Source organism: Rhinolophus ferrumequinum, chromosome 18 (genome assembly GCF_004115265.2).
Source record: "Rhinolophus ferrumequinum isolate MPI-CBG mRhiFer1 chromosome 18, mRhiFer1_v1.p, whole genome shotgun sequence".
NCBI classification, from domain to species: Eukaryota; Metazoa; Chordata; class Mammalia; order Chiroptera; family Rhinolophidae; genus Rhinolophus; species Rhinolophus ferrumequinum.
In genome coordinates, this window is record NC_046301.1 from 56,796,586 (window position 1) to 56,822,904 (window position 26,319).

General features: G+C 43.4%; 1 pseudogene; it reads right to left on the minus strand.

Annotated features, from left to right (window-relative positions):
- Positions 1-13,776: 13,776 nt before the first annotated feature.
- LOC117038519 (CD209 antigen-like protein 2) lies at positions 13,777-24,913 on the minus strand (annotated as a pseudogene).
- Positions 24,914-26,319: the final 1,406 nt, after the last annotated feature.

A 26,319-nucleotide genomic window follows, 5' to 3' on the forward strand; every position in this document is an offset into this window, starting at 1 on the left:
TTAACAAAGAGATAAAAAACATAAAAATAAAGATAGAAAACATTTTTTAAAAAACAGTCAAAATTAAGAATACCATAACTGAAGTAAAGAATATGTTAGAGTGAATCAAAATTAGATTAGATGAAGCAGAGGAACAAATCAGCAATTTGGAAGACAAGAAAGTGAAAAACACCCAATCACAACAGGAACATAAAAAATAATTTTTAAAAATGAGGATAGTTTAGGGACCTCTGGGATAATACAAGTGTTCCTACATTCGATTATAGAAGGAGAAGAGAGAGAGTAATGATTTGAAACATGTTTGAAGAAATAGTGACTGAAAACTTCCCTAACCTGGAAAAGAAAATAGACCATAAGTCCAGGAAGCTCAGAGAGTCCCAAGCAAGATGAACCCAAACAGGTCTACACCAAGGCACATCATAATTAAAATGGCAAAGGTCAAAGACAAAAAGAGAATCTTAAAAGCAGCAGAGAAAGGCATTTAGTTACTTACAAAGGAGCTCCCATAAGACTTTCAGTTGATTTCTTAACAGACACTTTGCAGGCCGGAGGGGCTTGGCAGAAAATCTTTAAAGTGATGAAAAGCAAAGCCCTACAATGAAGATTACTCTACTCAAGAAGGTTATCATTTAGAATCGAAGGACAGATAAAGAGCTTCTCAGACCAAAAAAAAAGCTAAAGGAGTTCATCACCACTAAAGTAGTATTACAAGAAATGTTAGATTCTGGTGTATGATGTTGATAACGGGGGAAGCTATACATGTGTGGGACAGAGGGTATATGAGAAATATCTGTCCTTTCCTTTCAGTTTTGTTGTAAACCTAAAACTACTCTTTAAACTAGTCTTTATTGGGGTTAGGTAAAAAAAAAGTATGCCTAGGAGACAACCAAGATGATGCAGTAGGTAAATGCTGGGCTTACTTTCTCTCACAAACATCAAAATTACAAGTAATCTACAAAAACAACCATTATTGAGAATTGCCTAAAATCAAGTCGAACTTAGCCTTTCAACTAAGGACATGCAGAAGAAGCCACCTCCAGACTGGTAGGAAGGGCAGAGAGGCAGACCGGGCTGGTCCCACACCCGCATGTGACCATTAAAAATTGGGAGGGTTATTTCAGCTGTGGGGTTCCCCCGCATCCCCTAGAAAAGTGAGAGGTCCCAGTCCCATACCAGGCCAGGGTTCCAGTGCCAGGGAGAAAAGTCCCCATAATTTCTGGTTGTGAAAACCAGCGGAGATTGTGACTGAGTGAGACTGACAGCAGCTACACTCCCAGGCGCTCTTCTTAAAGGGAACGTGCACAGACTTACCTACCAATGAAATCACTCGCTCTGAGCTCCAGGGCTAGGGCAGCTGCTGGAGAGGTGGCAGGGACATGTGGTGGGGAACTGAGTTGTATGGCTTGGGACGGGGGCTGGGGAGGTGGCAGGGACATGTGGTGGGGAACTGAGTTGTCTGGCTTGGGATGGGGGCTGGGAAGGTGGCTTTCTCCTGGACAGGGGAGCTGGTGAAAGCCATTGTTTCTTTGCTGAGCCCTCCCCTTTCCCCACATATGGATGCAGGTGGCCACCTTATCTGAGTCTACACTGGTCTTTTGGTTGTTCGCCCCACCCTGGCAATTCAAGGCCCACCCAACTTTGGGACACACCCAGGCCTCTTCCAGTGGCTTTTTCATGCAGACTGCTTGCCTTGGCTCAAGCTTCAGAATTTCCTAGGGTCTCTCAAAGGTTTGTGGAACCCAAACAAGCAGCATCTGGCTTGAGCGTGTCCTGTACCTCTGGCTGAGCAGCCGTCAGTGCAGCACTAGTGGCAGCCGGCCTTGGTTTGCAGCTTGGCCTCTCAAGGTGCTTCCAACCACAGCATGTGTGGCAGCCATCTGTGGACTTCTTTGTGGTTCCTGCCAGGTGGCCCAAGGTGGGGCACAGTCTGTGGCTGAACTCGCCCTACAGTGGATCCCCTCCAAGAAGGTCCTGGTGCTAGCGCCCCCAGTGGCCAGCTTCAAAAGGAGCTGGAACATTACCCAGCCACCTCCAAGTACCACACACCCAAGGGGCGGATTGGGCAGGCACCAGAGCCCTGCTGAGGCAGATCCTGCGCTGTAGAATCAGCCCCTGCACAAAAACTCTTCCACTGTAGTCAAGACCAGTCCTCACAACCAGTGAGCCCAAGGGTCAGTCCCTCCCACTGATGTGCAATTATCAACCAAGGCTCAACTACAAGAGGGAGGGCACACACAATCCACACAAGGGACACACCTCGAGTGTGTGGCTCAGGTGACCAGAAAGACTGCTCCACTGAACGCCACAGCACACCTACTACATAAGGCCACTCTACTAAGACCAGAAGACATAGCAGCCCTACCTAATACATAGAAACAAACACTGGGAGGCAGCCAAAATGGGGAGACAAAGAAATCCTCCCAAATTAAAAAACAGAACAAACTTCCAGAAAAAAAACTAAGCGAAATGGAGATAAACAGTCTATCAGACGCAGAGTTCCAAACACTGGTTTTAAGAATGCTCAGTGATCTCAGGGAGAACTTCAACAGAGAGATACGAAGCATAAAAATGGAAACTATGAAAAAGAACCAGTCAGCAATAAAGGATACGATAACAGAAATGAAGAATATGTTACAGGGAATCAACAGTAGATTAAATGAAGCAGAGGATCCAACCAGCAATGTAGAAAATAAGGTAGCAGAAAGCACCCAACCAGAACAGCAAAAAGAAAAGAGAATCCAAAAAATTGAGGAGAGTTTAAGGGGCCTCCAGGACGATATCAAGCGTACCAATATTTGCATTATAGGGGTGCCAGAAGGAGAAGAAAGAGAGCAAGGAATTGAAAACCTATTTGAAGAAATAATGACAGAAAACTTCTCTAACCTGGTGAAGGAAATAGACATACAAGCCTGAAAAGCACAGAGTCCCAAACAAGTTAAACCCAAAGAGGCCCACACCAAGACATAACATAATTAAAATGCTAAAGGTTAAAAACAAAGCGAGAATCTTAAAAGCAGCAAGAGAAAAACAGTTAGTTACCTACAAGGGAGCCCCCATAAGACTGGCAGCTGATTTCTCAACAGAAAGTTTACAGGCAAGAAGGGAGTGGCAGGAAATATTCCAAGTGATAAAAATTAATGACATACAACCAAGATTACTCTATCCAGCAAAGCCATCATTTAGAATTGAAGGACAGATAAGGAGCTTCCCAGACAAGAAAAAACTGAAGGAGTTCATTACCACCAAACCAGTGTTACAAGGACTCTTAGAAGGACTTCTTTAAGATGAAAGGGGGCGTTAGGGAGGGGTGAAAGGGGAAGGGATTAAAAAATACAAATTAGTTATTACACAGTAGTCATGGGGATGTAGGGTATAGCATAAAGAATATAGTCAAAAATATTGTAATAACGTACCAGATAGGTACCAGATCTATCAGGGTGATAGATGAGAATGGGGTTGGGGCAGGGTGAAAAAGGTGAAGGTTTTAAAAAATACAAATTGGTAGTTGATACAGGATGGGGAATATAATCAACAATGTTGTAAAGATCATATAAGGTGCCAGATGGGCACTGGACTTATCAAGGTATCACTTCATAGACTTTACAATGTTCTATACACCTGAAGCTGAAGTAGAATAATATTGATTGTCAACTACAACTAAATATATAGGTATATATAGTCATGGGATGTGGAGCACAACATAGTGAAGATAGTCCATGGTATTGTAACAGCTATATAGGATGTCAGAGGGGTAGTAGGTTGGGGGGTACGTTATCACTTTATGAGTGGTTTAAATGTCTGACTATTATGTTGTTTTGTACACCCAAAACTAATTAAAAAATGAAAAAAACAGTCTTTCTTAAAAAATTCAATACAATATATACAGCATAAAACTATAAAATATGCATATAAAAGGAAGGCAATAAAAACAAATCATAATGGTTGAAAAAAAAGTAAGATTAAAAGGACTTCTTAAAAAAAGATAGGGGCAGGCCCGGTGGCTCAGGCGGTTGGAGCTCCATGCTCCTAACTCCAAAGGCTGCCGGTTCGATTCCCACATGAGCCAGTGGGCTCTCAACGACAAGGTTGCCAGTTCAATTCCTCGATTCCCACAAGGGATGGTGGGCTCCGCCCCCTGCAACTACGATTGAACACAGCACCTTGAGCTGAGCTGCCACTGAGCTCCCGGATGGCTCAGTTGGTTGAAGGGCGTCCTCTCAACCACAAGGTTGCCAGTTCGACTCCCACAAGGGATGGTGGGCTGTGCCCCCTGCAACTAGAAAACGGCAACTGGACCTGGAGCTGAGCTTCGCCCTTCACAACTAAGACTGAAAGGACAACAACTTGACTTGGAAAAAAGGCGTGGAAGTACACACTGTTCCCCAATAAAGACCTGTTAAAAAATAAAAAATTAAAAAAAAAAAGATAAAAAATATGAATAATAAAATGTCAATAACTTCATATCAATAATTACTTTAAATGTAAATGGATTAAATTATCCAATCAAAAAACATAAGGCGGCTGAGTGGATAAGAAAACAAGACCCAGAAATATGCTGTCTACAAGAGACCCACTTCATATCAAAAGACACACAGAGACTGAAAGTAAAGGGATGGAAAAAGATGTTTGATGCAAATGGAAATGAAAAATTTGAGGTAACAATACTTATATCAGACAAAATAGACTTTAAAACAAAGGCTATTACAAAAGGCAAAGACATTTCATAATGATAAAGGGGTCAACCCAACAAGAGTATATTACCATGGTAAACAGTTACACACCCAACATAGAAGCACCTAAATATAATATATAAAGCAAATATTGACAGACATCAAGGGAGAGATCGACATTAATACAGTCATAGTAGAGGACTTTAACACCACATTGACATCAATAGATGGATCATCCAGATAGAAAATCAAGGACACAGTGACCTTAACTGACATATTAAACCTGATGGATTTCAATTGATATTTTTAGAATATTTCACCTCAAGGAAAAAGAACATGCATTCTTTCCAAGTGCACATGGAACATTTTTCAGGATAGACCACACGCTAGACCACAAAACAAGTCTCAACAAATTTAAGAAGACTGAAATCATATCAAGCATTTTCTCTGATCACAGTGGTATGAAACTAGAAATAAATTACAAGAAGAAAACTCAAAAACACACAAACACTTAAAGGCTAAATAACATGCCACTAAACAATGAATGGGTTGAACAACAAGGTCAAAGAAGGAATCAAAAGATACCTTGAGACAAATGAAAATAAAAATACAATGAAGAAACTCTATGGGACACAGCCAAAGCATTTCTAAGAAGGAAGTTCATAGCAATACAGGCCTACCTCAAGAAACAAGAAAAATCTCAAGTAAATAATCTAACCTTACACCTAAAAGAACTAGAAAAAGAAGAATAAACAAAGCACAAAGTGAGTAGAAAAAAAGGAAATATAAAGATCAGAGCAGAAATGCATCAGGCAATGAAGTTCGCGAACTTGTTGCAACGGTGTTGCTAATCTTTTTTATATCAGAGGGATTATTCATTATGAATTTATAACAACTGCACAAATAGTTAACCAAGTTTACTATTTGGAAGTGTTGAAAAGGCTGCATGAGAAAGTTAGACGACCTGAACTTTTCGCCAACAATTCATGGCTCTTGCATCACAACAATGCACCAGCTTACACGGCACTGTCTGTGAGGGAGTTTTCAGCCAGTAAACAAATAACAGCCAGTAAACAAATAACCCTCCCTACTCACCTGATCTGGACCCCAATGACTTCCTTCTTTACCTAAAGATAAAGGAAATATTGAAAGGAAGACATTTTGATGACATTCAGTACATCAAGGGTACAATGACAGCTCTGATGGCCGTTACAGAAAAAGAGTTCCAAAATTGCTTTGAAGGGTGGACTAGGAACTGGCATCGGTGCAAAGCTTTCCAAGGGGAGTCCTTCAAAGGTGATATTGTGCAATGAGATATGTAGCACTTTTTCTAGGATGAGTTTGAGAATTTAATTGTCCTTCCTCATAAATGAAATAGTCTAAAAAGATCAACACTTCCAAGAGCTGTTTTTTGAAAAGATAAACAAAATTGATAAACCTTTAACCAGATTCACGAAGAAAAAAAGAGAGGTCCAAATAACTAAAATCAGACATGAAAGAGAAGTGACAACTGACACTACAGAAATGCAAAGGGTTATAAGAAAATACTATGAACAATTATATGCCAACAAATTAGAGAATCTGGAAGAAATGGATAAATTCCTAAAAACATACAGTCTTCCAAGATTGAATCAAAAAGAAACACAGTCTGAACAGACCAATAGCTACAAATGAAATCAAATCAATATTCAAAAAATCCCAATAAACAAAAGTCCTGGACTATATAGTTTCACAGGTGAATTTCACCAAACATTCAAAGAAGAATTAACACCTATTCTTCTCAAACTATTCCAAAAAAATTGAAGAGGAGAGAAGGCTCTCAAGGTCATTTTAGCAGTCTAACATTACCTTCATTTCAAACCAGGCAAGGACCATACAAAAGGAAGAAAGGAAAGAAGGAAGGAAGGAAGGAAGGAAGGAAGGAAGGAAGGAAGGAAGGAAGGAAGGAAGGAAGGAAGGAAGGAAGGAAGGAAGGAAGGAAGGAAAGCTATAGGCTAACATCTCTGATGAAAACAGATGCAAAATACCCTCAACAAAATATTAGCAAACCAAATTCAACAATACATTAAAAGATCATACACCATGATTAAGTATTCCTGGGAGGCAAGTTTGGTTCAATATCCGCAAATCAATTAACTCGATACACCACATAAACAAAATAAATGACGAAAATCATATGATTATATCAACAGATGCAGAAAAAGCATTTGACGGAGCTGCGCTGCCTGATTGCCTGGGGCGGGCTGGGGCGGGGCCAGGCAGGGCGGTCAGCCAGCGGGAAGAAGAGAAAAGGCCAGGGAGGCAGCGACCGCCCAAGCGCGGACTGGGTGCGGAAAGGGTGCAGGGATGTCTGGTGATTTCTGGGCAGCCTGGCTGCCAGCTGTCGGCCAGGCCAATCTAAGGGCGGGCGAGAGGCAAGCACACAACACCGGGTCCCCCCGGGCTGCATCTGCCCAGCACCCCAAGCCGGGGAGGAGAGAAGCAGCCTCCACCTCTCGAGCAGTCCTGCTAAATAACAATAAAGCCCACCAAACACACACACACACACACACACACACACACACACACACACACACGTGCTCTGGCGTGGTCTCTCAGCGTTCAAGTCGATCATGAGAAACAGTCTTCTGTAACTGAGAGAAAAACTGGATATTCACACCAACTGAGAGACTGCCTGCTTTTATTTATTTTTTTTAAAGTAATTATTTTACATATTATTTTATTGGGGACTATTGGGGAAGAGTGTGTTTCTCCAGGAACCATCAGCTCCAAGTCATTGTCCTTCGATCTAGTTGTGGAGAGCGCAGCTCACTGACCCATGTGGGAATCGAACCGGCAACCCTGTTGATAAGAGTGTGCCCTCCAACCAACTGAGCCATCTGGCGGCCCCTGACCCTCTACTTTTTAGATTTGACTTTTACTGCCTTTTCTTCTGGGGTCAAGAACTGTGGCATTACAGAAAAAATAATTAAAAATATAAAAGGCTACTCCCAGATTGATTTTTTGTTTGTTTGTTTTGTGTTTTTCTTTTTCTTTTCTTTTTTTTTTTGTTAAACTAAACACAAAAGGCGACACCAAAACAACCCTTGAGAAAATCCACAAATCAGTACCTGAGACACATGAAGTCAGCGGCCCAGGGTTCTGTTACAGATCAAGATCTCTTATTTAATGCAATACAGTGCGATGGTATGTGGCTTTTGAAATGATGGGGTTTATTTGCCTGCTTGCTTGATCCTTGCACCCTCCATCAGCCCAGACAGATATTTTCCTGTTTGTGCATTGTAAAGTGACTGTTTACCTAAATGTTACTTCTGCTTTCCAGGTTGAGCTATAGTGCTAGATTTCCAAACCTAATGCAAATATGTAATTTTTGGTTTAGCTTTGGCAGTTTTAATATATGTGTCACACTTAAAAAAAGAAAGAAAGAAAGAGCATTTGACAAAATCCAGCATCCATTTATGATACAACAAAAAACTCTCAGCAAAGTGGAAATAGAGGAAATACCTCAACATTATAAAAGTCATATATGACAAAACCACAGCTAACATCATAGTCAATGGTGAAAAGCTAAAGACGTTTTTCTTAAGATCAGGAGCAAGACCAGCATGTCCCCATTTACCACTTTTATTCAACATAGTATTGGAAGTCCTAGCCACAGCAATCAAACAAGAAAAAGAAATAAAAGTTATCCAGTTGGAAAGTAAGAACAGAAACTATCATTATTTGCAGATGACATGATACTAGATAGAGAGAAACCCAAAGATTCCACCAAAAAGCTATTAGAACTGATAAGTGAATTCAGCAAGGCAGCAGGATACAAAATTAATTTTAGAAATTAGCTATATTTTTATACAGCAATAACAAACTACCTGAAAGAGAAATTTTTTAAAAATACCATTTACAATTGCATAAAAAATAAAATACATAAAAATATATTTAACCAAGGAGGTAAAAGACCTGTACCTGTACTTGGAAAACCACAAGACATTGAAGAAGATACAAATAAATGGAAGGATGTAGTGTCCTCATGGATAGGAAGAATTAACATCATTAAAATGTCCATAGTGCCCAAAGCAATATACAGATTCAATGCAATCCTGATCAAAATAGCAATGGCATTTTTCACAGAACTAGAACAAATAATCCTAAAATTTATATGGAGCCACAAAAGAACCTGAATAGCCAAAGAAACCTTGAGTAAGATGAACAACGTTGGAGGTATCACGCTACCTGATATCAAACTATACTACAAAGCTATAGTAATCAAAACAGCATGGTACTGGCATAAAAAACAGACATGTAGGTCAATGGACAGAGTAGAGAACCTAGAAATAAACCCACTCCTATACAGTCAATTAATCTGTGACAAAGGAGGCAAGAATAAACAATGGGATAAAGACAGTCTCTTTAACAAATGGTGTTTGGAAAACTGGACAGATGCATGCAAAAGAATGAAACTGGATCACTTTCTTACACCATATACAAAAAGAAACCTCAAAATGGATTAAAAACTTAAATATGAGACCCCAAACCATAAAAGTCCTAGAAGAAAACATAGGCCATAAATTGTCTGACATCACCCTTAGTAAAAAAATTGTTGGATGTGTCTCCTATGGCAAGGGAAACAAAAGAAAAAATAAACAAATAGGATTTCGTCAAACTAAAGAGTTTTTGTCCAGAGGGGGAAACCACGAACAAAACGAAAAGACAGTCTACCAAATGGGAGAAGGTATTCGCCAATGAAACATTTAATAAGGTGTTAATATCGAAAATGTATCAAGAATTCGTGCGACTTAACACACACACACAAAATCAAACAATCTGATTAAAAAATGGGCAAAGGACCTGAATAGACATTTCTCCAGAGAGGACAAACAGATAACCAATAGACATATGAAAAAATGCTCAACGTCACTAATCATCAGAAGTGCAAATTAAAACCACAATGATCTATCACCTCACATCTGTCAGAATAGAATAGCTATCATCAATAAATCAACAAGTAACAAGTGTTGGATAGGTTGTGGAGAAAAGGGAACACCCATGCACTGTTGGTGGGATTGCAAATTGGTACAGCCACTATGGGAAATAGTATGGAGATTCTTCAAAAAATTAAGAATAGGATTGCCATATGACCCAGCAATCCCACTACTGGGTATTTAGCTGAAGAAATCCAAAACACTAATTCTATTACACTAAAAGATATATGCAACTTTATGTTCATTGCAGCATTACTTACAATTACCAAAAACATGGAAGCCACCTAGGTGTCCATCGATAGACAAATAAAGAAGAGGTGGAACATATGTACAATGGAATATTACTTGGCCATAAAAAAGGAATGAAAATTTTGCCATTTGTGACAACATGGATGGACCTAGAGGGTATTATGCTAAGTGAAATAAGTCAGACACAGGACAAATACCCAGTGTTTTCACATATGTTATTTATATGTGCAATCTAAAAAACAATGGTATTTATATTTGTCATCTAGAAAATAAAATAAATGGGCAAACAAATTCATAGATACAGAGAACAAACTGATGGTTGCCAGAGGGGTGAGTTTTGAGGGATTTGGTGAAAAAGATAAAGGGATTAAGAAATACAAATTGGTACTTATAAAATAGTCATGGGGATGTAAATTATAGCATGAGGAATATAGTCAATAATATCATAATAACGATATATGATGTCAGATGTGTACTAGACTTATTGGGAAGATCACTTCATAAGTCATATAAATATCTAATCACTATATTGTACAGCTGAAAATAATATACTTTTGTATGTCAACTGTAATTTTGAAAATTAAAAATTATAAAACTAAATAACTAAATAAATGCATCCCAGCACTTCTCTAACTCATGGCTTTTGTCTTACTCAATGCAAAGTTTCTATTTATTCTGTGCCCTCTTAATGGTTCCTCCATCAGGGGACCCTAAGGTAGGGACTCAGATGTAGTTTATTTGGTAGGTGACTCCAGGAAGTAAGTGAGGCAGTGGAGAAGTGAGAAATGGAAGGGAAAGAAGCCGATCGCAAGTATGTCAATAAGCAAGTAATTTTAGTGGGCAATTGAATCTGAAGACGTTGCCTCACAGATTAATCCTTCCAGAAGGGCAAGGAAGCTAGAGGATTTAACCACTCACTCTGATCAGTTATTGGCAAAGGCTGCTATGAAGAAGAGTGGGATCGCTGTTCTCTGGAATTCCTGGCAAAGTTTCTCAGATGCTGGTCATTGGACTTGTGGGGCTGCTACGTCCAGAAATGTTGCAAGTATCAATCAGCTTAGGTTTGTTGCAGTACCAAATAGATCTCAAACAGCTTAGAATGACAGAAGCTGGTTTTTACTCATATCACAGGCCCATAAATGGTAGACTTCTGATAATCCCAGTCCTGTGTGAGCCTGAGGTATTCCCTATTATTCCTTTTGAGTAGTTCTTTCTTAGCCTCATATAATTTCTTCACGTGCGTACACCATTCAAAATTCGGCCAAAGATTGAATGGGTGAGAGGGACGGCCAAGTGGCTCCGTTGGTTAGAGCACGAGCTCTTAATAATAAGGTTGCCGGTTCAATTCCTGCATGGGATGGTGGGCTGTGCCCCCTGCAACTAAAATTGAAAACGGCGACTGGACTTGGAGCTGAGCTGTGCCCTCCACAACTAGACTGAAAGACAATGACTTGAAGCTGATGGGCCCTGGAAAACCACACTGTTCTCCAATAAAGAGAAAAAAAAAAATTTGTAACTTAAAAAAAAAAAAATTGAATGGGAACTCGTTGCAGGTCCTGTGCAGTTCTGGCTTCCCAAAACTCTGCCCTGTGAATCCTAGCTCTTTGGCCTGCCTCAGTTCCCAACTCTCCCTTCAAACCAGGGAGTTCTCTGAACTCTGCATGGGTTTTCCCTCCTGGTATTACAACCTGGAAACCCTCTCCAGGCAGCAGGTGGGGGCAATTGTAGGGCTCACTTCATTTCTCCTCTTTCAAGGGCCACTGAATTACACTAACTTCCAGTGTCTGAAAATAATGTTTCGTACATTCTGTCCTGTTTGGTATTTTACTTGTTTTCAGCAGGAGGGTAAATTCAGACCCTGTTACTGGATCTTGGCTGGAAGTTATCATGGGGATATCTTAATTCCATCTTTACAAACACAAGCTGGCAAGTCAGAATTATCATAATTATTTGAGGAATTTTTGTTGGAAAAATCCTTTCCAGCATTAGCTGAATTGATCCAATTTGATTCCTGAATCATTTTTATTTTCAATACAGTTCAGGAGTTTCTCTCTCCCCTCCCTTTTTCCTTTTTATTTCACTGGGATTCTTTTTAATAATAAATCGTGCTGGCCTCCTAGAATGAGTTGGGTGAACTCTCTCCTCTACATACCCAGTCTGTGGATATTAGCTGAGGTTCTGGAATTCCTCTGCGGGCAAGTTACTAAGAATCTGCTACGTCTCACCAAGAAATACCGCCTAAATCTCAGCAATTTGGCACATGTAGCCACAGCCAAGATGCACTCTTGCTAAAACTGTTGCAGGTTGGCGAAGCTATCTTGCACTCAAGTTACCACTGTGAGTTCCAGGGTTGCTGGGGGTGTGGGGTGGGGGGGGGAGTGCAGGGAGGTGATCACTGGCTCTCTCATACGTCCCAGTCTGGAAGTGGCAGGGTCCATCCAGTCTCAGCGCATCCGTTCACCAGGCGTAGTTATTGCAGACCATTCAGAGTGAGTCACATGAACCTGAATCTGGTTCAGTTCCACGAGGAGACCCTGCAACAAGGATTTCAATGCAAGGAGTGTCGTCCTCACACAGCACCAGCAGGGAAATGGGAACGTGACACGAGGAAGGAAAGGATGCTGTGAGAAAGAGTTGGCATTATTGAGCAGGGGACTGCTGGGGCAGCTGGGGCTCCATCCTGCTGCTGACCTCTGAGCGATCACTTGTCTAGGTCAACAGCAGAGAGGGTTGAGGAATTGTCCTCTAATTCCCATCTGTCATGGAGACGTATCCCATTCAGCACAACAATAAGGAATATAACACAATATGGTGGGCCGAATATCGTCCCCCTAAAGATGTCCTTGAACCTAAGGATATGTTGTGCTACATGGAAACGTGAGAATGAAGGTTGCAGATAGAAATGAGGTTCCTAATCCAATGACCGTAGACAATGAGACCATACTGGGTTATCCCGGTGTCCCAATGTAATCGCAAGGGTCCTTTACACGTGGAAGAGGGAGGCAGAAGAGTCAGCGTTGGAGCTCGCGCAAAGTCAGAAAGACTAAAGCTCCTTGTTGGCTTTGAAGGTGGAGGAAGGCGCCACCCACCGGCCGGGAAGTGCAGGCAGCCTCTCGAAGCTAGAAAAGCAAGAACTCCGATTCTCCTCTGGGACTTCCAGAAAGGAGCGCAGCCCTGCCGACACCCCGAATTCATCCCCATGAGACCCATTTTGGACGTCTGACTTCCAGAACTGTAACACAATAAATTTGGGTTGTTTCAAGCCAGCAAGTTTGCAGTAATTTGTTACAACATCAATCGGAAATGAATAGACACACCTAGAAATGATGTGTTTTTAAAAATGTATCTGAAGTAAAAGATGAAACATTACCGAAGGACATTTTAAAGGTGCCTGAATAAATAATTGGCTCATGAATGAGTGGACAAACATACATACATATGTATATTCCCAACTAAAATTACAAACTGACTCAAAACTGTCTCTGGGAAGTAAAATGCACAGTAGTGAGGACAAACATTGAAAGGAAACAATGTCCTAGTGTGTCTCAACCATATTATAAAATTGCAGTAATGGAAACAGTGGCAAAGGAACAGACAATAAATTCAACAGACGGCGTAATGCAGTATGTGACTTTATCAAGGGGACGTCATGGGGTCTGAGTGGCGGGCCCCGAGACCATCCACAGAAGAAGACAGACGGTTGATAACATATGGCGGGATGGGTCTCCGAGGAGAAGGGGATCTACGAGTCTCAGGATCTCAGAAACCTCAGTTCAAGAGGAGGGAGAACAGAAGGGGGTGGGGCCAGGGAGAAGCTGGCAGAGTGCATGCCCAAACCGCCTGCGCTCTGGGGAGGTGGGAGGGGCTGGCAGTGGCCCTCAGAGACCAGGGCAGCGAGCGAAGGGTTTCTTGCAGATCCACAAGTCTTCTACACTACATTCGGTATCATTCCAGCCATCACCGGGCAATTGCACACGGTCTTTGTCTCTAAGATTGTTAGGTTCCCCTTCTTTCCAGAACCTGTGGACACCATCCGAGCTGAGTTCCCTCCTCCATCCCCACAACCCACCCTTGGACAAGCTGGTCCATGGCCTTTGTCAGCAAATTTCCAAGAACCAGCCAGATGGGGGAGAGGAATTCAGAGGTAGGGTTTTCAAAATGTAGGTTCAAAAACCACCTCCTTCAAAATCAGCTCTGGTAAAATAACAATGCAAATTCCTGGGCCCGTTCCTACACTTACAGCATCAGACCTCTCACCCCACCCAGGGTGGATGCAGGACTCTGCATCTCCACCCGGCTTCTCAATGGTACTGCCCAATCCCAGAGTCAGAGCACCCCTGGTTTGAGGTGGGGGTCTTTTCCCTACCCTCCTCCTTCTAGGCCATCACCAGAGTTGGAGGGGGCTCTTGTCCACCAATTGGCAGGATCCCTCATTGTGTTGGTCACTGAGGCCGATCCAGGTGTGCTTATTATTTCTGATATCCCAAGACTTCAGGAATTTCTGGGGGCGTGGCAGAGGGAGAGGGTGGGGCATCAGAGGCAGATCTGTGCATGCCACCTGTCCCATGCCTGCCCACATCCCCCCGGTCCCCTGCATCCCACAGAAGTTCTTTCTGCCGTCTAGCCTACAGCCCCTACCTAAGTTGTATGTGTTCACATGTGCATGCATGCTGTGACGTGTGGAAATGTGTTAGCTTGTGTCTCAGTTCACTTATGAATCATCGGAGGGATTACTCTGAATTCCCTTTCTGTCCATACATGGGCTCCTCTCACGTTACCTTCACAAAGCCATTATTCCTCGTCCAGGAAGCCTTCCCTGACTGCATGTGCATGTCCCCCCCCCCCCCCGCCACCAGCTGCCCACCAGACCTCCATCTGTCAGAGGGCAGAGGAGGGTGGCAGAAGGCTTTTGGTTGACCAGTCACCCAGCCCTGCCCCAGAGAGGAGGCTGGCCCGGCACACCCGCTCCTCCGCATTATTGATGACCACCAGCTGGGCCTCATGTCCTCACAGGCAGAGACAGAAGCTTTCCAAGTGTTCTAGGCCCGGGAGAAGAACACAGTTTCCCTGGAAGAGTTCCCAATCCCAGGGGCAGGGCTTGCACAGGCCAGCTCGGAGGGAGAGCGGGTTGGATTTGCCAGCTAAGGAGACAGGCCCCCAACACCTGCCTTAGATCTTGGGAACCCAAGGCTGGGACCCTTTGTTCGCTGTCAACTCAGTCCCTGAGAAATCCATGAGAAAGATCCCACCTCTGCTTTGCCATCCTCATCTGGCTACCATGGAAGGTGAGCCCCAGCCCCACCTGGGACCTCACAGGGGACCCCACAGCTGGGTTCCTCGATGTCCAAACTTACCCAGGGTGGTATTCATCCAGGTCAGCAGCTGCCGGATCTCCTCCAGGTCTAATTGCATCTGCTCCTGCAAAACGACCGCTGGAAGAAGAGGACTTTAGTTATTAAGCACCTACTGTGTGCCGGTTGCAGAGACGGCCCCATGAGAACAGGATCTCTGCATCTCACTGTGACCGCAACAGCCCATTAGACACAAACGAGAAAACTGAGGCTTAGAGAGCAACTTGCCCAATATCACAGGCCCCCAAGACCTCATGCAGGGGGCCAGTGTCCTCCTCCACTCCTGCCTTTCCTCCTTCATCCCTTGTCCAAAGTCATGCAGCCTCAGAGCCCTCTCCCACTCCAGAAGCCAGCATCCAGCCCCTCACCTGGGCTGCGGTTCTCCTGATGGCCTGTCTCTCTCAGCAGGGATTGTTGGATCCTGGAGACTACAATAGAGCAGAGAATTTCCCTTTATGAGTGCCAACTGTATGACTGATCCTGTGCCAGGTCCAGTTTCAAGGTCTCTGAGAGCCTAAATCTCCCCCGTGCCCCGGCCCCTCTGAGGAAGATAAGCTGTATTTCACAGATGAGGAAACAGGCTCAGAGACAGGTGGTAACCAACCCACAGTCACACAGAAGATGAGGCAGAGCTCAAATTCCCCAGTCCTAGTGGGTTTGGGGTTTGTGGAAAAGGGCAAAAGGGCAAAGGCCATCCAAGAGTGAAAACTCAAAGGCACTCAGGACTCCTAGTTCCCAGTCCCTGACTCACCTTGAACCAAGGTGGTCAGCAGGAGCATGAAGAGACCCAAAGAGATGAAAAGCAGCATCAGAGGCAGAGGGGGCCGCGTCAGACACCCTGCAGGAAGGGCAGAGCTGGGGGCTCCGGGACAGAACTTGCTCCACCCCACCCATGCTGGATGGAGCCTCCCAGCTGCCCCCTTCCCCAGGTGTTTGCTGCTGAACCACCCACCCCAGTACCTGGTAAGCTTCCTGATCTCCTGGGTCGCCCAAGGTATTTCTCAGCCAATTTCTGGCCAGCAAAGAGCTCCTTCTCTTCCGAACAGGACAGAACAAACTCAGCTGAGCTTTGTAGCCTGTTGAGCCCTGCCAGAGGCCAGACCCAGATCCCCCCAGACCCTGGAGCTCTGCCTTCCCCAGCATTACCCCAGAATGGGGCCCCACACACATCTCCGCCATCCTCCTCTCCTTTCTGCTCTTCTGTCCAACTTTTCTCTGTACTATCTGTGGTCTTAACAACCCCATGTATTGTGTATTGCCCTCGGGAGCCCCTCCTCAGACCAATTCCTCCCCATCTCAGGAAGAAGAGCAAAGAACAGAGTGAGGACTCCACTTCCTCTTGGGAAAGTCGTGGGTAGAGATGAAATGCCTGACACAGCTGTGAGAGAAGTCATTCAGGGTCGGGGCAGAAGCTTCTCGGTCAAGGCCAGCGCCAGAGGTGCAGCTCCAACCCCATCCAGTCTTCGAACCTTTGGCCCCACCTTATCGGAGCCTCAGGTTCCTCAACTTTGAAATGGGACAGTTACCCTGTCTCATACTGTTATTGTGAGGTTTAATACAGTGCACCAGTAATGGGTATAAATTGTCTATCCCAATGATAAATACTCAGTAGTAATAGCACTTAGCATATGCCCCACAGCCCTGTGCGATGTGTGTGTTCTCTCTCACTGCCACAAGTGATAAACCCAATTTTGTTCAATCATAGGTATGTTCTGGGTGGTCTTTGGCTGGGGGGCACTGACAGTTCTCACAATAGCCCTATGAGAAAGGTACAGCTATCATCCTCCTTTACATATGAGGAAACTGGAAAACAGAGTGGGCAAGCAACTGCCTGAGGTCACACAGCTTGTAAGTGGTGGGAGATGGACCTAGGCGGGTTGACCTCTGAGTCCCTGCTTAACCATTACACTAAGCAGTTACCTTTTCCCCCTTTGTAATTACTAAGTATTTTGTAGACAATCACTTTGAAACTATGTGTATCAAACTTATTTATGTATGGCTCCTGGTTTCCTATCTGATTCAGTCAGTTTTATGTTACTATGTTTCATTTTTAAACTAAAGTGAGTCTCTGTCTGAGGGTGGGGCAATGTATAGTGGCCACTGTAACAAGAAAGTATCTTCAGACTTAAGAACTATGCAGGCAACTCCATAGAATATAACAGAATTTGGGTGGCCGGATGGCTCAGTTGGTTAGAGCAGGAGCTCTTACAACAAGGTTGCCGGTTCAATTCTTGCATGGGATGTTGGGCTGCGCCCCTTGCAAATAAAAGATTGAAAACGATGACTGGACTTGGAGCTGAGCTGTGCCCTCCACAACTAGATTGAAGGATGATGACTTGACTTGGAGCTGATGGGCCCTGAAAAAACACACTATACCCCAACATTCCCCAATTAAAAAAAAAATTTTTTTAAACTGTACTCTTAAAAAAAAACAAGGAATATAACAGAATTAATTATGGGGTAATCTATTTATGGGAAGATTGGGTCAGAGAAGAACAGACCACCCAGCAATTTTGTGCAGATTATTCTCCGTTACCAGACCCCCTGTTACTGTGCTTTTTATAGTATAACTCGATACTAATGATTGACAAGACAAAGGAACAAAGAATACCTCCTGGTGGCCCTGTGATAGGTGACTGTTTAAATCCATACTGTCACAGTTTGAAATTTACCTCCATGTCATGTCATGCCTGCCATTACTAACAAAAATGTTTATGGCTACATTTTAAGACACAGATGATCATCAACTAGAAGGCTTTGATGTGCTTGCTAAGGACTGTGAAGTTTATCACATAATAAAACTTTAAAAGGAAATGAAATCCAGACACAGAGATGGAGTTGATTTTGTTCATATCTACATCTATACACTCTTATAGACAGCATATAATTGGATCATCATTTTTTATCCATTATGTCAATCTCTATCTTTGAATTGAAGAGTTTAACCTTTTTATATTTAATGTAATTATTGAAAGGGTAGGGTTTATATCTGCCATTTTGCTATTTGGTTTTCATATGCCTTGTGTCTTTTTTGTTCCTCAGCTCCTCCATTACTACCTTCTTTTGTATTAAATAGATATTTTCTAGTGTATAATTTAAATTCTCTTGTTTCTTTTACTATACACTTTTTAAATTAGTTTCTTACTGTTTTCCCTCAGGATTACTTTAACATCTTAACTTATAGCAATCTAGTTCATATTAATACCAACTTAATTTTTAAAGTACACAAAACCTTACTCCTATATAATTCAACTTCCCCCTCCCTTTATCCTATTATCTGAAATTACATCTTTATACATGTGTGCCCATCAACCTAGATTTCTAATTATTGCATTATACAGTTGTATTTTAAATCATATGGTGAAAACAGAGTTAACAAACAAAAAAATACATTTATACTGTCTTTTATATTTACCTATGTAGTTACCTTTATTGGTGCTTTTTGTTTCTTCATGTAGATTCATGTTACTGTCTAGTATTCTTTCATTTCATCCTGAAAGACTCCCTTCATTTATTTTATTGTGGTAAAGTAAACGTAACATAAAATTTACCATTTAAATTGTACAATTCAGTATGTTCATAATGTTGTGCCACCATCACCACTATCTAGTTCCAGAACACTCTCATCAACCCAAAAGGAGACCGCATACCCTTTAAGCAGTCACTCCCCATTCCCAGCTCCTCCCAGGCCCCAGAAACCGAATCTACACTCTGTCTCTATGAATTTACCTATTCTGTACATTTCACATAAATGGAACCGTACAACACCCTTTTGTGTCGGGCTTCTTTCACTTAGCATAATGGTTTCAAGGTTCATACATATTGTCGCATATATCAGTACTTTATTATTTACTGTGGCTGAATAGTGCAGTTTTGCTGGATATAGAATTCTTGGCTGACAGATTTTTTTCTTTCAGTATTTCAAATATGTCTTTCCACTGCCTTCTGGCCTCATTGGTTTCTGATGAGAAATGAGCTGTTGATCTTATTGAGGATCAATTGTACATGACAAGACATTGCTCTCTTGCTGCTTTCAAGATTTTCTCTTTGTGTTTCAACACTTTGATGATCAAGCATCTAAGTGTGGATCTTTTTCAGTTTATCCTACTTGGAATTCTTTGAGCTTCTGGATGTGTAGCCTGTCATTTTCATCAAATTTTGGAGGTTTCAGTCATTATTTCTTCAAATATTCTGTCTCTTCCTTTCCATTCCTCCTCTCCTTCTGATACTCCCATTATGCATATGTTGGTATGCTTGATGGTGTCCTACAAGTTTCTTGGGGCTCTGTTAAGTTTTCATCATTCTTTTTTTTTTTTTTTTTCTGTTCATCAGACTAGATAATCTCACTGGACCTATCTTCATTTTTTTTTTAAATTTTATTGGAGAAGGGGAACAGGACTTTATTGGGGAACAGTGTGTATTTCCAGGACTTTTTTTTTTAATTGGGGAACAGTAGTGTGTTTTTCCCAGTACTCATCAGCTCCATCCAAGTTGTTGTCCTTTCAATCTTAGTTGTCAAGGGCGCAGCTCAGCTCCAGGTCCAGTCGCCGTTGTTAGTTGCAGGGGGCACAACCCATCATACCTTGTGGGAGTCGAACTGGCAACCTTGTGGTTGAGAGGATGCACTCCAACCAACTGAGCCATCTGGGAGCTCAGTGGCAGCTCAGCTCAAGGTGCCCTGTTCAATCTTAGTTGCAGGGGGCAGAGCCCACCAGCCCTTGTGGGAGTCGAGGAGTCAAACCGGCAATATTGTTATTGAGAGCCCACTGGCCCATGTGGGAATCAAACGGCAGCCTTCAGCATTTGGAGCACGAAGCTCCAACTGCCTAAGCCACCAGGCTGGCCCCTCTAACTGGTTCTTTTTAATGTTTTCTATTTCCATTTTTATGTTTCCTATCTCTTGAAGTTCTCCCAGAGATCACTGAGCACCCTTATAACCAGTGTTTTGAACTCTTCCTCTGGTAGATTGCTTGTCTCCATTTTGTTTAATTCTTTTCCTGGAGCTTGGTTCTGTTCTTTAATTTGGGACACATTTCTTTGTCTCCCCATTTTCGATGCCTCCCTGTGTTTGTTTCTATGTATTAGGTAGGGCTGCTATGCCTCCCAGTCTTAGTAGAGTGGCCTTATGTAGTAGGTGTTCTGTGGGGCCTTGTGGCGCAGTTTCCCTTGTCACCTGAGCCGGGTGCTCCAGGAGAGTCCCTTGTGTGGATTGTGTGTGCCCTCCTGCTATAGTTGAGCATTGGTGGCTGTTTGCATGTCAGTGGTAGGGATTGGCCCTCAGGCTGAACGGTTGTAAGGACTGGCTGTGACTACAGTGGAGGAGACGTTGTGCAGGGGCTGATGGAACTGGATTTGCTTTAGCAGGGTTCTGGTGCCTGCCCGGTCTGCCCTTTGGGTGTGTCATCCTCCAAGGCAGCTGGGTGGTGTTTGGGCTCACTCCCAAGCTGGCCACTGGGTGTGTTGGCATCGGTGCCTCATAGGAGGAGCCCCACTGCAGGCCAAATTCAGCCGCAGCCTGTGCCCTACCTGGGGCTTCCTGGAATGAGCCACAAAACAGTCCACAGCTAGCCGCCACGCATGCTGGGCTTAGAAGTGCCTGGGAGAGGCTAAGCTGCAGACTGAGGCTGGCTGCCACTAGTGCCAGTCTTGGGACTGCTTAGCAAGAGGTATGGGGGCATGCCAAGGCCAGATGCTGCTTGTTTGGAGTTTGTGAACATGTGAGAGATTTTAGCAAAGTCCAAAACATGAGACAAGATAGCCCATTTGTATGGAAAAGCTACTGTAAGTGGCTTGGGTGGGCCTGCAAGTTGGGTGTGTGTGTGGGAGGGGGTTTCAGGGAATCACCAGGGTGGGGTAAATGGTGTTAGCCAAGTTGATGGAGACTTAGATATTGTGCTTGCCAAAGTCTGCACAATGTGAAGGGGAAGGTCTCAACAAAGGAATGATGCTCTCTGACAGCACTTCTGTCTGGAAGAAATCTGTCCCTCCAGCCCTTGCCCTGACCCCAGATAATTCAGTTCCTCCCTGTATACCCCTGGAGCCTTTCAAGCTTCTGCCCCAGTTCTGGAGCTCAGAGTGAGAGAGTCTGTCAGCGAGTAAGTCCGTGTATGGGCCCTTTCAGAGGAACACATGGGACTCCATCTCACTCAGCCACAATCTCAGCTGTTTTTCACAGTCAGATGTTATGGGGACTTCTCTTCCCAGCTCTGGAACTCTGGGCTGGGGAGCCTGGTGTGGTGGGGCTGGTACCCCTCACTCCTGAGGGGTGACCTCCACGACTGAGATAGCCCTCCTGATTTTTAACTGCCACATGAAGGTATGGGCCTGGCCTATTTCATGTATCCACCCCTCCTACCAGTCTTGAGGTGGCTTCTTCTGTATATCCTTAGTTGTAGGACTTCTGTTCAGCTAGATTTCAGGAAATTTTCAATGATGGTTGTTCTGTAGTTTAGTTGTAATTTTGATGTGGTCGTGAAAGCAGGCAAACACAGCATTTACCTACTCCACCAAATTGACCAAAAAATGATCTCATCATTTTATATAAGGGACTTGAGCGTCTGAGGATTTTGGTATCTGCAGGGGATCCTGGAGCCAACTCCCAAGGTCACCAAGGGACAAGTTAAATTTTGGGGAAGTCAAAAGTTATATGTGGATTTTTGACTGTATGGAGTGTCAGCACCCTGAACCCCTGCATTGTTCAAGTGTCAACTGTTTTTATAAAAACAGCTGGGGGCTGGCTGTTCAAAAGGAGAAGACTGAGTCTGTTTGCTTCACTGCTATAACCCCAGTGTTAAAAACACTGCCTGGCACATAGTAGTCACTCCATCAGTATTTGTTAAGTGACTAAATTAATTATTATTCCTTGTATGTTCTTGGTGGAGAAGAGGTGACATAACCAGAGTGACTGCTGGAATGGTTGAACAGAGTATAGAAGATCTAACTTGTGAATATGTTATAAGTCTTTTCGGGGAATTAAAGTCTTTTGTTGAGCATTTGTTTGGTGCTAAGAGACCTGTTCTTTCTCATGACAGACCTATGAGGTGGGTTTATGCCATAGACTAAACGTTTGTGTCCCCCCCAGAATCCCGATGCTGAAATCTAATCCCCAATGTGATGGTATTTGAAGGTGGGACATTTGGGAAGTGACTAGGTTATGAATGAGGTGAGTGCCCTTAGAAAAGGAACCCCAGAGAGCTCCATTGTCCCTTCCACTATATAAGAACACAGCTAGGAGATGGCTATGAACCAGGAAGTGCATTCTCACCACATATGGAATCTGCCAGAGCCTTGATGTTGTACTTGCAACCTTCAGTACTGTAAGAAATAAATGTTGATTGTTTAAGACACCCAGTCTATAGTATTTTGTTATAGCAGCCTGAACGGACCACTTCACATGGGGGAAACTGAGGCTAAGAGAGTAGAGGAGAACTGCTCGTGGCTGCACAGCTTGAGGCAGAGCTGGGGTCTAAGCCACGTCTGTCTGGTTTGGTGTACTCTTTGTGTCTACCTGGACTTCCTAAGGAGTTGGTGGCTTTTCCATCTCTGGAGACGTATCAGCGGAACCGGGACATCAACCATCTCAGGAAGGCCAAACATGATACTCTTTCTTGGGTGGACTATTTCTACCACATTATTATTAACCCTTTCGCCTACTGTTCCATAACTTGTGGTTAGATCCTGAACTAGCCATCCAGTTTTCCTTCCTGGGGCCCTAGAGTCCTGCTGAAAAACTTTCAGTTCCTCTAGGAAGCCCCTAGATCAGCTCTTTCGTTTCCTGATCTTTACATCTGCTGATCACTCTAATTGAAACACTACTTCTCCCTGCACCCCATTCAATCTCTGCTCCAATGCTTTACCTTTCAGAATGTAACCTTTCCCCTGGCATATAAGCTCCTTCTGGAAGCTCCTTCCGATATCACCAAACAATTCCCCAATTCTCAGCCATCACCAACTGCATGTCCTACGAATTTAACTCATTTCTGACATTATCAACCTAGAGATGGCATCAGAGCTGTTAAAAAAAAATTCAACTGGGTGAATTTTAAAGATCTCATTGGCTTTATTCAACCATTCATGAATAGGATTGCATCCAATCTAGCAGCTAGAAAGGAGCTCCAAAGAGCTGGGCAAGGCAAGATTTTAGAGGAAGAAGGGGGCAGGAACAAGGAAGTTGTACAAGGTAAAATAAAAAGTGCATTGATTATTGCAAGGTAGTTTCCCTGAAGGGGATGGCTGATCAGGCGATTTCTGGTTTAAGATTCCATTTCTGAGAGAGCTGAAACTGGCATTACATGAAGTCTTGGTCTGGTAGCATTGGGCTTAGCATAAGCAATTCCATTGTGGGTCTGTTGTCTTGTTTCTAACAGATCCCACAGATTAAGGGCTCAGTCCCACAAGACTGTTCCCAACTTCAGACACCAATTGCAAGTCCAGGCCACTCATATTTCTGACCAATTGGCTATAAGTCAGGGTTCTTACAACCCCCTCTGCTCAGTCCAACAATGTGTTAGAACAATTCACAAAGCTCAAGGAAACATTAACTAAACTTATGTTTACTGGTTTATTATAAAGGATACAGATGAACAGCCAGATGAAGAGGTACATAGGGTGAGGTCTGGAAAGATCCCAAGCATAAGAGCTTCTGTCCCCGTGGAAATGGGGTGCACCACCCTCCTGCATGTGAACGCCTCACCAACCAGCTCACCAAATCTCATTGTCCAAGAGTGTTTACAGGGCTTAATCTCCAGAAATTCCACCCAGAAATTCCAACCCTATAATCACTTGACCATCCTCAGGCTATAAAGGGGCCCTACTCTAAGTCATCTTATTAACATAAACTCTGGTGTGGTCAAGAGACTCCTTATGAATACCAAAAGATATTCTTATCAATAAATTACAAGAATTTTAGGAGCTCTGTGCCAGGAACTGGACTCAAAGAAGAAATACTGTATATTTCTTATTATATCACAAAAGCTACCCTAGATTCCCTGCACACTGGGTCAGGGGGCTCCTCTGAGCTCCCTCAACCCTTACGCCACATACCATGCAGAAATCCCATGCTTTCAGATTATTCTCTCTCTCTAGACTGTGAGTTCCACATGGGGAGCCTGTCCTTGGCTCAAAGTAGGTGTTCAACAAATGTCTAGTGAACAAATGAAGTAAGTGAGCAAATGTTTGGTCATCCCGCTGCCCACACACAGACATATCTTTTAATACCACCTCCTCCAGGAAACTCTCCTTCTCTATCCACTTGGAGCTTCTTCCCAAGTAGTTGGGCTGCACAGATTCTGTCACACCCCGTAAGCTATGATTTGGCAGCAGCAAGTCTTCCCCAAAGACCTGCCCAGGTCAGACCCCACTTACCTCCCCAATTCTTAAACAAGCGCCACCTGCCGCTAAAGAGGCATCAGTCTCCCCTTCTTTGAAGTGTGGGCTGGCCTCTCAGAAACTTGCCGGCAATCGAATTCCAGAACTTCAGCTAATAGCCACAGAACCGGAGGTGAACCCGTGGGCTGTGGGTAGGAATCAAAAACCTGTGGGGTTTCTCGCCAGGCTAGACAGCGCCGCCCATGGGCTCAAAGCGGCTTCAACGCAAGTTTCCAGAACAAATACCATACCTTCCCTCCTCCTTCCCTTTGCGCTGGCGGGACCCTATGTATGGCATGCCGCCCTTCCCCCACCTTTCCGACATTTTCATGTTCTTGTGAGTGACGTCACGGTTCTCCAGATTTGCTCATTTTTCTCACCTTGAGCCTTAGTTCCTCCTGGTCTCTGCTGCCCTGGAGAGCCCCAGGGAGGAGGGTGACACCTGCCCGCAGAGTTCTGCCCTGCAATAGTCGACTCCTGGGTCAGCTGTTGATTCTTCCCGGAAGGCTCCCTCTATTCCTGGTGCTGAGGGTGAGCTGTGCCTCACGTCTTGGAAGGAGGAGACTTCCATGAACACAGGTATGCTTCTCTTATGTTTGAGGAAAAACCTCCTTTGTTCTCTAGGTGTCACCAAACGTCACTCCTGCCTTCATCTCCCTCTTGCCCTCTCTGGGCTGCCCCGCCTCCCATCACTCTCCAAAAATAACCAGTGATGGTATCTACCTTCCCCTTGAGAAAACCAACAGACCAGTTTTGTCTTGGTCCCCCCATCTATTACAGGGGTGGTCACTCCCTTCTTCCTGCTTGAACCTCGTTCTCATCTAGGACTTCTCCTACCTTCCCGGCAGCTCCTGCTCCACTTTTCTCAGGCTCTTCTTCTGCCTGACAGCTAACATCATGTTTCTTTACAAAGAAAAACAAAGTCAGAGGACTTATACTTTCCAATTTCAAGACTTAATACAAAGCTACAGTAAGCAAAACAGTGTGGTCCTGGCATAAGGATAGATGTTTAACCAATAGAATAGAATGGACAGTCCAGAAATAAGCCCATACATCTATGGCCAGTTGATTTTTTATAATGGTGCCAAGTCCATTCAATGGGGGAAAAATAGTGTCTTCAATGAATGGTGCAGGGATCATTGGATTTCCACATGTGAAATAATGAAATTTCACTCCTACCTCATACCATATACAAAAATTAACTGCGAATGGATTAACAACCTAAATATAAGAGCTAAAACCATAGACCTCTTAGATGAAAACATAGGGGTAAATCTTTATGACACTGGATTTGGCAATAGATGTTTAGATATGGCATCAAAAGCGTGGGCAACAAAAGAAAAAAACAGATTAATTGGACTTCATCAAAATGTAAAAGCTTTGTGCATGAAAGGATATTATCAAAAAGGTGAAAAGACAGTCTACTGAATGGGAGAAAATATTTGCATATTATATATCTGATAAGGGTTTAATATCCAGAATATATAAAGAACTCCTGCAACTCAACAACAACAAAAAGACATACAACTCAGTTTAAAAACTGGCAAAAGACTTGAATAAACATCTGTCCAAAGATGATACACAAATGACCAATATAAGCACATGAAAACATGCTCAACATCGCTAGTCATTAGATAAGTGCGAATCAAAATCACAGTGAGATAACACCTCAGGCTTTCTAGGGTGGCTATAATGTTTAAAAAT